This window comes from Saccostrea echinata, unplaced genomic scaffold (assembly GCF_033153115.1).
Source record: "Saccostrea echinata isolate AGI-Se365-2 ecotype Australia unplaced genomic scaffold, CSIRO_AGI_Sech_v1 ptg000009l, whole genome shotgun sequence".
NCBI lineage: Eukaryota > Metazoa > Mollusca > Bivalvia > Ostreida > Ostreidae > Saccostrea > Saccostrea echinata.
In genome coordinates, this window is record NW_026889758.1 from 47,023,033 (window position 1) to 47,035,838 (window position 12,806).

A 12,806-nucleotide genomic window follows, 5' to 3' on the forward strand; every position below is an offset into this window, starting at 1 on the left:
GTCGTAATCGGACGATTTATTTATCGGATACATAAAATTTTCTCCATTGACAACTTTGAAGGAGGTTTTGGAGTTCGCACATCCGTCTCGCTTTATCTGATTGGTTAAAGATTTAAACTGTATCACTGTTAACCAATCAGATAAAGCGAGACGGATGTGCGAACTCCAAAACCTTTTAATTAAAACAATAATTACTATGCGAGTTAAATTCAAATACAGTCTAGGGTAACCCCCTTATACATAAGAGGAGTAAGCATGAATAGGTGTAATGATTATCACAGACAAGTTTATACTCGTAGATATAGATTCTATAATTGGAGATAAAACACCTATGTGGATCTTTGAAATTAAAAAGACAAAGATAAAGACAGTGATTGATTTCGAAAAATAATCTACAAACAAAACGAATCTGTGAACAGAACATAAAACACGAACCCCCCGGAAATTCAAGAGGTAGGATCAGGTGCCTAGGAGGAGTAAGCATCCCCTGTCGACCTGTCACACTCGTCTTGAGCCCTGTGTTTTTAACAATTGCTATGAAATATGTAAGTCAAAGTACAAGCAAATGATTGTTTATATTTAGTGTTGTCAAATAGGACGATTTTAGTAACCGGTTACTCGCTTACTTTTCCGATCGAGTAACTCGGATGTTTTTTTAAGACATCGAAACATTTTTGTTCGCGGTATATATACTCAGCTGTAATTTAAAATGTATGAAATGTCGTTACAATTTCTGCATTTATCTGATCATTTACAAAACACAAATGCACTGCATATGAACTTTATTTATAATCATTAACACACAGTATCTTCTAAATAAATTTGTTCTCGAACACCCTGTAATCTTTGGCTGTTTTGCACTTTATTAAGCATAATAGTTGTCCCACCCGTGTATGTTAATTCCGTTTCACATGATTTACACCTCATGGATTTAAATTCAGCCATTCTTTTAAAAATGTTTTCATACTTTCGATGTATGTGGCGGCATCTTCTTTAATCTTGTACTACGGACTAGCACAGATTTATGGGGAGGTCAACATCACTGCTACATTGCGAAAAATTTCAACTCATTACCGCTACATTTTCTCAAATTTTCGGGCGATCATTACAGCTACATTTTATCAAAGGAGCTTATGCCGACAACAACTCATTACTGCTACATACCGAATCGGCCAGCAATGGCACGGTATTTGAGTTCCATTCAATATAATTCACTCACCATGTAGTCAAGTACAATTTAGTTCCGAGTTCTAATCAAAATGAGTATAGGCCTATACGAGTCTGTAGTCGATTTAGCGTCACATGAATGTCATGGCTACTATTGAGAAGTTTGTGACAAATCGCGGTAATATTAATGCAGGATTATTTATCAATGGATAAATTTGGTATAAATAAGACTTTAAAACACTCCAAAGTGTGGAGGTGCAGGGATACAGGTCTTATGCATGTATATATATATATGTAATGTTGTACTGTACACGCATAAGACGCTGGCTAACGAAAAAGGCAATGTAGCGGTAATGTATACTTTTAAATGTAGCGGTAATGTTTTCTTTTTTGTAGCGGTAATGTGCATGTAGCGGTAATGAAAATTTTGAAAATGTAATGATACCCACCCGATTTATGTGAGGTAATTATAATTGAATCAAGCCATCAAATCTTATATACCCCTAAGCGATCAAAGCCATTAATTAGATAAACTGTGAAATACTAATCAAAACAAATGATCGCATTTGTAAAACGCTAGGTCGAGACTAACGTTAAATAAAATGGGGACATTATAAACAAAAATATATTATTCCTACGGATTTACTCATAAAATTCAATATATCCGAGTAACCAATTAGCAGTTTTACTAACCGATACTCGCATCGTTCGACGATTAACCAGTTAACCGGGCACTCGTTGACAACACTAGTTAAATTTGCAAAGGTTATTATAGCGACCATAGAATTTACAAAATGTTAACTTTATGCTAGGTTGGTGAAACCCCTGTAACATGAACTTATCTGTCAGTAGACTTCATCGGTTTAAAAATTGATCGTTCCCAAAGCCCGCTCATGAACTATATCGAATAAGTTGGGAGACTTAAACACAATATGCAGGTGATACTAGTCCCCTACGGCAAGTGTAATCTGTTTCCCCTTAAGAATTAAAAAAGGTCATAATTCCATAAAAAATCATTGAAGCGGAACAAAATGCAAACATGATCTATAACTCATTAAAAACTCACAAACCAACATTCAGTTCACTATCTGCTAGCGTTTGGGAAAAAGTGCGGAAAACCAAGTGGGAAATCTGAGTCCCATTAAACATTTCAAATGGCCGTAATTCCGTCAAAATCATCGAATCTGACGCAATGCAAACTTGATCTGTAACTAGGTACATCTGCAAGCGTGTAGGAAAAAACTAGATGGGAAAACTAATAGGACAGAATGACAGTTAGATAGTGGGACAAACAGACAGACGGATAGATAGACAGAAAGATAGTCCCCTTCGGTTATGTCATACTGTTTAATTGTTTAATTAGTTGGCCCTTATTGTCTATAGTCGGTAACATCCAAATATGAAATAGATATGACAGACTCTGTGGTGTCTTTTATTTCGAGTTCACTGGGATAAATCAAGTCGACATATGAATGAAAATAACTATTGTTAATTGATTAAACGTCGGCGATATATCTGAATGTCGAGTTGAATGCCACAAGTGTTTTCTTTCTCATATTTATAAAAGTTTTTGAATGAATTCTGCTTCATCGGAATATTAAAACAGGTCGGCTAATAAATAAGTACAATTGAAAATTAATCAAGGATAACTGAAAGAGAAAAGTTGTGTAAAGTTGATGTCAAGTAAAATATATGAAATTTGAAGAGAATGTATGTTCACTAGGCTACATAATACAGTCTGGAAAACATTTGTAGATTTCATATTCATTAATAATACAGGTGTGTCTCAATCTATTGAATCGCTGGAGCGGTCTGATACGACTTACAGATATGTAAAGTATATATTTCTCAACGTACAATAAGGATATTGTTTAATTGGAATTTGAGTACGATTACTGTTCGTTATCTTTACATTTTAGCAGATTGATTTGGTACTCAGAGCACCAAATTAAGGATTAAAAATTCTCAATAGTGTAAACGAATCTTTTGGTGATTTAGAGAATATACATGTATTTCAAAGTAAGCTTATTTCTTTTCGCATAAATAATTATTATACTTATCTCCAGAATTCAAAATTGCAGATTTACTCATCTCTAGATCTCAGGATTTAAATGAATGTGTTTATGTATGGTATTGCCTAAAAGTAGTCTTTTTTTTAAAAGGAATCTTTAATAAAATTTTAATTACGAAGTTGAATTTGAAAAGTCTCCAAAGTCTACAATTATTACCCTCAAAATTCTTTTAGAAAATATTTTCAATAAATAAAATTCTTAAACACATCAATGACGTGTAAAACGTTCAGGAGGAGTAGAACAGGGATATTTAGAACCATAAAGAACTTTGAACGATAGTATTGTTCTGCCGCCTACCTCCAAGTCAATTTTCAAAAGATAACATATTTGAATGATTTTTCATATTTATATACCGGTAGATATTTATGGGAATTTTTATAAAACATGACTTACTTGGGAAAACAAAGAAAGATAACTCTAAAATTTTGGTAAAACTTGTATTTTTCACTTTAAAATTCAACGGAAAACAGAAAATCTTTTTGACCCCCCCCCCCCCTCCGAGAAACAAAACTTCCTTTTTACAGGTATTAAGAATTGTTCTTTCACAAAATCATAGCAAAGTTTTCGTTGTTTCACGGGGGGGAATATATGTTTACAGACAAAAAAAAAAAATGGCAAACATGGTCATTTTATTACTACCGTAATTATGTTCCCCAAACGAAGTTTGGGAACATATTGTTTTTACTCTGTTTCTTATTATTAAAGTCTTCCGTTTCAGATGGAAGACCTTTTAGTGATTCAACTGTTTATTATTATTTTCCCCCTTTTTCTTGTCGGGACGATTTCTCAGAGATGGCTGGATGGATTTTCTTGAAATTTTCAGGGTTGATAGAGAATGAAAATACCCCCAGATGTTTTTTTTTCATTTCTTCAAAATTCACTTCCGGTCGTCAGATATTTCCGATTTCCGTTTTTTCAAAAATATTTAGCCCGATTGAGATCTCAGAAATAGTAAGAGATTAAAGAAGCCTGGACACAGATTTGAAGTTAATATTTTCTCAAATTTTCTGTATAATATCATGACTTATATGTTCACACGGAAATATAATAAAAGCGTGTTCAGAAACTGTGTTGGTCTCACCGGAAACAAACAAACAAACGAACAAAACAAACAACACCCCCCCCCCCCAAAAAAAAACCCACACAACTTCCTGTTATAAGAGAAAAACTACGTTTAAGGGGTTTTTAGCTAACATGAGCCGGGGGCTCAAGTGAGCTTTTCTGATCAAAGAGTGTCCGTCGTCCGTCTGTCGTCTGTAAACTTTTCACATTTTCGACTTCTTCTCAAGAACAACTGGGCCAATTTCAACCAAACTTGCCACAAAGCATTCTTGGGTGAAGGGAATTCAAGTTTGTTCGCATGAAGGGCCGCGCTCTCTTTCAAGGGGAGATAATTAAGAATTCGTGAAAATTTGGTGGCATTTTGTAAAATATTCTTCTCAAGAACCACTGGGCAAAATAAGACGAAACTTATGTGAAAGCTTCATTACATACTCTAGATTCAATTTTGTTCATATACCCCCGGGGGTAGGACGGGGCCACAAGAGGGGTAGAAGTATAACATAGGAATATATAAGAAATGTATTTAAAATCTTCTTCTCAAGAACAGCAAAATTCTGATTAATCATATTATAATAGAAGTATCCTCAGGTAGTGTAGATTCAAGTTTGTTCCAATCATGACCCCTGAGAGTAGGGAAGGGCCACAACTGTCGATATCTCTATTTTTAAAGATGTATCACTTTAAAATAAGAGATATTTCTTATACAGAGATATATAAAGAGATATCATTATTTTCGAATAAATAGTATAAGGGCTTGCCATATCCATGGGCACCTGAGTTTCTCAGATTAAAATTATTATTATAAAATTAGCATACTCATACTGGATTCCAAAACCCCATATAAATCCTTACAAAGATTCATAGCGGGTTCCAGTAATGTTCCACCAAGCCTCCTTGTATACTCTTCACTAAAATATTTACAGCAGTGAATGAGAAACCTCAAGAGTACTGTACAACAGTATACTTATTCCAGAAGTGGTGTACTTCAAGGAACTTTTTGAAAATTTTAAACTTTATACAACTATTCCCCACAATAAATTAAAATCCAGGCCTTTTGACATCATAGACAGCTGCATTTTCAATAAAAATATAGTATATTAACTCGTAAATATACTTACCTTGTCCTTGGTCATTTGCAAAATTATTTTGTTAAAAAGCATTCTGATTGTACACACAAGTACTCTGAAGTTGATATTAAAAAGATGCTTGAGTTTCTGATTGACAATATCTACATGTATGTAGTTTTTGGAGATCAGGTCTTCCAACAATTTGTATGAAATTCAATGTGTATCAAGTTCGCCTCGTTATAAGCAGACCTATTTTTGTATTCATATGAAACAGAATTTATTCAAAAACTTCTACATGTGGACTTCAACTCGACATTTAGACATACTGACGGCGTATTATCAATTAACAATAGTTACTTCCATTCATATGTCGATTCGATATATCCCAGTGAACGTGAAATAAAAGACACCACAGAGTCTGACACATCTGTTTCATATTTGGATAGATATTAATGATAACCTTACAACAAAGCTTTATGATAAACGTGATGACTTCAGTTTTTCAATCGTCAACTTCCCTTATTTATGTAGCAATATACCCCTTATCACCTGCATATGGAGTTTATGTCTCCAAGTTGTTTCGATACGCAAGAGCATACTCTACGTACGATCAATTTTCAAAACGAGGCAAGCTATTAACCAACAAGTTGATGAAACAAGGATATCAACAGCCTCGTTTGACGTCATCAAGTTCTATGGTCAATACAATGACCTGATCAACAAACACACTCTAATCCTTAGGTCAAATGTTGATGATGTTTTTCATTGCTAATTGTTAGGCTATTATTTACACACTGGAATTTCTACCGTTTTTTCCGTTTACCCGATCATGACAAGGAGCACACGGCAGGTGGGACGGTCGACAGGGGATGCTTACTCCTCCCTGGTACCTGATCCTACCTGTGATGTTTTTGGAGGTCCATATTTGCTCTGCTCCCGATCTGTATTGTTTAGATGGACTATGAGCTAGAATACTGTTCGTTATCTCCATATTGAATCATATTGGTCCCATCTGGAACTGAACTTGTTTGTTTTTTGTTTGTATGTTGTTTAACGTCCCTCTCGAGAATTTTTCACTCATATGGAGACGGCACCACTTGCCGGTGGAGAGCTGCAAATTTTGTCCTATACTTACGGCCATTGAACAGTGAGGGATCTTTTTCGTGCCCGTACCTACTGCGACACGGGACCTCGGTTTATACGGTCTCATCCAAAGGACCGGTCTCCACGTCCCACAGTGGGATTCGAACTTGCAACGTAAGGATCAACTCCTTACTTCGCGACTCTAGAGCTGACGCTCTAACCACTGCGCCCTGAACTTGTTTGACAATTTTTTAAAAAAAGTTTAGTTACATGTAGGACTCTATTATCAATAACATGATTAATAATTTATATATATATATATTCAGGTCATGGATGAACAGGAAGAGTGTCCATCGCCAGATGTTGATAAACTGCTACGCAATATAAATACTAATTTTTATCTAGGTCTCGATGTACGTATTTCAGATACAATACTTTTCAATATAAATCATCACTTTATTCATAATTATGATCAATACAGTGTTGCTTTTTTCAACAAGTTGTCATATATTTTATGTGTGAAAATAACAAAATATTCATACTGCAACAAACTTTACAGGCTTAACTAGTCATATTTGTTTTTAATTATTAATGATTCTAAGATTCTTACTATTTTAGCCAAAGCGAATCGCGTGCCATGAATTGGTTATTGCAGAAATCAAAGATATGCAGGTGAGTGAACGAAGTGAAAAACTATCCAAATTATATATATATATATATATATATATATATATATATATATATATATATATATATATATATATATATATATATACATATACATATACATATATATATATATATATATATATACACTCCCAGAAAAATGTTTTCATTTATTGTGCACAGTTTTACTGGAACCGAAATTAAAGATTAAATCAATAAAGTAACATTTTTAACATTAATTAAGAAATAAATAACAAGTTTAAAAACTTCAATGGGAATTGAAGTGGGTCGGTCACGTGATCAAATCCTGTGAAGGCCGAAGGCCTTCTCAGAAGATTTGATCACGTACCGACCCACTTCAATTCCCATTGAAGTTTTTAAACTTGTTATTTATTACTTATATATACATTTGAGATGGACAATCAAATGTAATCGAATATAAATATAGCACTAACTTTGCGTCGTAGATTTTGACAAATTACGCTAGGTGTAAATCGGCTTGAAAAGCGGTTACGCTTCAAATTCATCTGGCAAAGGATTCTGTTTTGAAGGGAATATTCTGTGAAAGGCTACTTGTGATCAATTATAGTGAGCATATTGGTGTCTGGGAATTTTTGTATTCATGAGAACCCATATTCGATGTTAAAAAACACAAGAAACACGTCCGATGTTTGATAATAAAAAGTTGGAGGAATTTCGGTCGGAAAGGGATGGATGGAGACACTTGTCCGGACCAGATAACTTGAAATCAAGTACAAAATTTGATCAAAAACATAAAATCTACGATTTCAGTAAGGCATATTTATTAATTTATAATGTTGGGAGACACTGGCGACAGCTTACATTGTTAAGACAACGTCACAAAGATCTCGATGATGGAGGTGTGCCTACCGAACTTCCAAAGTGCAGTGTTTGTCAGCTGTTTGTGGCGTGATTGCATTACATTGATATTTTTCAACAGATTTTCAAATTTATTGTGAGTAAAGTTTAATGAAAAAAAAATTTATAGCATTCAGAGGTCTGCGAGAAAAATAAGGGTAAACGTTGAGACTATGCAGCTAGACATGAAACTTATAACACGTAGTTTTCCATTCTCTATGTAAAATCGATCAAGAACTGTATTAAATACTCGTTTACATTGTAAATAAAATGATTATTATTTTACTTGCGTATTTTGTACATTTTTATGCATGAAAAACATGCTATATTGCTTAGTGGAGTAAGTCTTTTTATGTAGATATTACTGCGCTGTGTGATTAGGTCACGTAATGACCTATGACCTTCGAAAAACTTCATACAGGTATGAAGATATTTGCTCTCTGCATGTTTATATAATAGAGAGATACCACAAATGTATATATTAAGGCAAAAATTAACCTCACTCATTCTAGATCACATATAAAATTAATTTTCCACTAAAACAATGTTCAGACCAAAATAATATGTCTCAGTAATAAACAGATATCGAAAGATTTTGATTTAAAATCTTTAATTTTTAACCATGAAGTTTTGAACAATCAGAATTTTCTTTTCCACTTCTAAAAGATTTTGTGAACCATAAAGTAGTAGATTAAAACATATAGGGTGAGCTACGTACATTGTAAGAATTCTAAGAAAATGTTAAGTGCATAAGAAAATGTTCGACAGGTACATTCGCACCACATGAACATGGTGGCGAATATTACTTGAATTTCTATGGATCAAATGTAAATTCAGAGAACTATACACGAGTCTGAATTTTGCATGATTTGCTTGACTAATCCTACGCCAAACAAGATGTGATCGTGAAATACAGATGCCCCCGTATGGCAGCTTTAATCCAAGGTTAGAGTTTTTTTTAAGTTAGGTTAAAAAACCTAGGTCAAGAGTTAAAAAATGTTGATACCAAGAAAAGGTCTTGTCGGAACGAATACAAATGTGAAATATAAAAGCCCTAGTACCAATCATTCAGAAAATATGACCGAGGTTAAAGTGTTTGTTTTTTTCAAAAATATATGTCATACTCCATGGTCCATGTCATGAGGGGGGAAATAGTGCCAAAAGAAAAGTTTTGTCACAAGGAATGCATAAAAGAAATCTGAAAGCCCTAGAAAAATCTTTCAAAGGGAATAGGCAAAGTTAAGTTTTTTTTTTTCAAATGTAGGTCAAACTCCAAGGTCGAAGTCATGAGGTCAAAAATGTTGGTACCCAAAGAAAGGTCTTGTCACTTGGTTTACACATGTAGTATATGAAAGTACCTAGCACCCATCGTTGAAAAGTTATGGCCGCGATTAAATTTTTTCAAAAGTAGGTTAAATTGCAGAATTTATTCAAAAACATCTACATGAGAAGGAGAAAATACTTGCTGTGGCCTTCAACTCGACATTCAGATATACCGATGACATTTTATCAATTAACAATAGTTATTTCCATTTATATGTCGACTCGACGTGAAATAAAAGACACCACAGAGTCTGCCACATCTGCTTCATATTTGGATGTTTTATTGATTATAGACGACAAAGGCCAACTAACAACTAAAATATATGTCAAAACGATATGACTTCCAACTTTTCCATCGTCAACTTTCCTGATTTATGTAGTAATATTCCGCTATCACCTGCATATGGTGTTTATGTCTCCCAACTCATTCGCTACTCAAGAGCATGCTCTGAGTACGATCACTATTTGAACCGAGGCAGTCTACTCAAAAATAAGTTGATGTCACAGGGATTTCAACAACCTCGTTTAAAGTTAGCATTCCATAAATTTTATGGTCGTTATAATGACCTTATAAACAAATATAATCTATCACTTTGTCGTATTTTGGCTGACCTGTTTTCTAACAATTGTTAGACCTTCGTTTTTATACTAAATTAGACTATAGAATGTTCCGTTTACTTGATCAATTCATAGGGCTCACGGCGGGTGTGACCATCAACAGAGGATGTTTACTCCTCCTAGGCACCTGATCCCACCTCTGGAATTTCCAGGGGTTCGTGTTTATGTCTTGTTCACAGATTCTTATTGTTTGAAGTTTTTATGAGATCGATCACTGTTCGTTATCTTCACTCGTTTTAGCTCACCTGAGCTCAGAACTCAAGTGAACTTTTCTGATCACCCATTGTCCGTCCGTCTGTAAACTTTTCACATTTTTAACTTCAAGACCTACTGCGCCAATTTTAATCAAAGTTGGTACGAAGCATCCTTGGGTGAAGGGGAGTTTAAATTGTTAAAAAAGAAGGACCTAGCCCCCTTACAAGAGAGATAATCAAGAAAATACAAAAATAGGGTGGAGTCATTGAAAAATCTTCTTCTCAAGAACCACTGGGCCAGAAAAGCTGAAACTTATTTGGAAGCATTCTGGGGAAGTGTAGATTCTTAATTGTTCAAATCATGACCCCCGGGGGTAGGGTGAGGCAACAACAGAAAATCCTAGTTTTACATTGAAAAATATAGGAAACATTAAAAATCTTCTTCTTAAGGACCACAGGGCCAGAAAATCTGACAATTGAAAGCATCCTGGGGAAGTGTAGATTCTAAATTTTTCAAATCATGACCCCCAGGGGTAGGGTGTGGCCACAATACAGAAACCAAATTTTACATTGAAAATATATTAAAAATTTTTAAGAAATGTTCTTCTCAAGAACCACTGGCCAAGAAAGCTGAAACTTATGTGGAAGCATCCTGGGATAGTGTTCAGTGACTTTTTTTTTTAAACCACCACACCAACACCCCCTCTTTTTGTATTGGAATAAATTAGCGACATTTTCCTCAAATTTGGAAAAATCATTTATAGTAAATTATAATGCTAAAAAATACATAAAATAATCAAACTAAGTAATAACAACAGATTTTGTTTGATTTTAACTTTAAATTTGATTTAAATTCATAAAATAATCATTTAAAAAAATTAACATCAATATTTTATTGAATGTGTACATGGCTTATATTAATCACATCTTGTAGCTTATATTTTCTTGGAATTGCTTTGTCTAATTTCATTCAAAAAAAAAATAATAACCACCATTTGGACTCATAATCTAGTAAACTGTCTTATATTGATAATCAAGTTTACAGTCTTTTCTGTTTGTTTTTTCCTGATTTTAGTGAAAACATATGTGTTGTCCATTTCCTATAATTAGCCTGACCCTCTATGTAATAATGGCGGTCAAACCAAAATCATTATGTCAACATGCAACATGACTTGTATCTGTGAACTATTTACCAATTCATTAAGAATATTATAAGTTACCTATCTGCTAATATGGATATCTGCATTGTTTTACACATTCATTAAAAAAATCGGCAGCATATGCATGGATTTAAAGAATAAAAACGTATTTACTCTGTCAGCAAATTTAGCGACTTTTGTTCAAAATTAAAACATAATTTTCGTATGTTTGAAATTGGGAAAAATATACTTATAATTGCGAAAATATAGCTTATTTTTGTGAGGGGACACAGCCGAATATCGGTGGCATTTTGACCCCCAAAAAATCACTGGTGTTAATTCGAAATTGTTCAAATCATGACCCCCGGGGGTAGGGTAGACTCAATAGGAAATCCAAGTTTTACATTGAAATATATGGGAAAAATCTTTTTAAAAATCTTCTTCTCAAGAACCACTGAGCCAGAAAAGCTGACATTTATGTGAAAGCTTTCCGAGATATGATAAATTCTAAATCATGACCCCCTGAGATCAGGTAGAGCCACAATAGGTATTACAATGTGGAAAATATGGTGATGAACAGCAGGGCCAAAGCTACTCAGGTGAGCGTTGTGGCCCATAGGCCTCTTGTCATTAAATTCAAAGGTCAATGTCGGAAGGTAAAAAAATGTTGATACCCAAAGAAAGGCCTTGTCACAAGGTATACACATGTGGTATATGAAAGTCCTAGCACCCAACGTTCAAAAGTTTTGGCCAAGGTTAATAGTTTGGTAGAATTTTGCATAAGTGGGTCAAACTCTATGGTCAAGAGATCAAATGTGTTGACACCCAAAGAAAGGTCTTGTCACGAGGAATACACATGAAATATGAAAGCCCTAGCACCAATCAAAAGTTATGGGCAAGGTTAAAGTTTGGTAAAATTTTGCAAATGTGGGTCAAACTCCAAGGTTTGCCTTAGATACAAATATATTTCATCTTCTGACCTTGACAGAAGTTTGACCCACTTAAAAAAAATTAACTTTGGCCAAAGGTTTTGAATGGTTGGAGCCAGGGATATCATATTTCACATGTGTATTTCTTGTGACAAGACCTTAATTTGGACACCAACAATTTTGACTGTTGGACCTTGACTTTTGACTTTTGGACCTTGGAGTTTGACCTACTTTTGAAAAACATTAACGTTGACAATAACTTTTGGACGGTAAATGCTAGGGCTTTCAAATTTCACATGTGCATTTCTTGTGACAAGAGACCCTCCCTTGGGTAACAACAATTTTACCCTTTTACGTGACCTTGGAGTTTGACCTACGTTTGAAAACTTTAACCTTGGACATAACTCTTGAAATGTTTGTGCTAGGCCTTTCATATTTCATATGTGTATTTCTTGTGACAAGATCATTCTTTGGGTTCCAACAGTTTGACCATGGAGTTTTACCTACTTTTGAAAAACTTAAAACTTTATCATAACTTCTGAATTATTGGTGCTACGGCTTTCATATTTCATATGTGTATTCCTTGTGACAAGACCTTCAGAAGTAA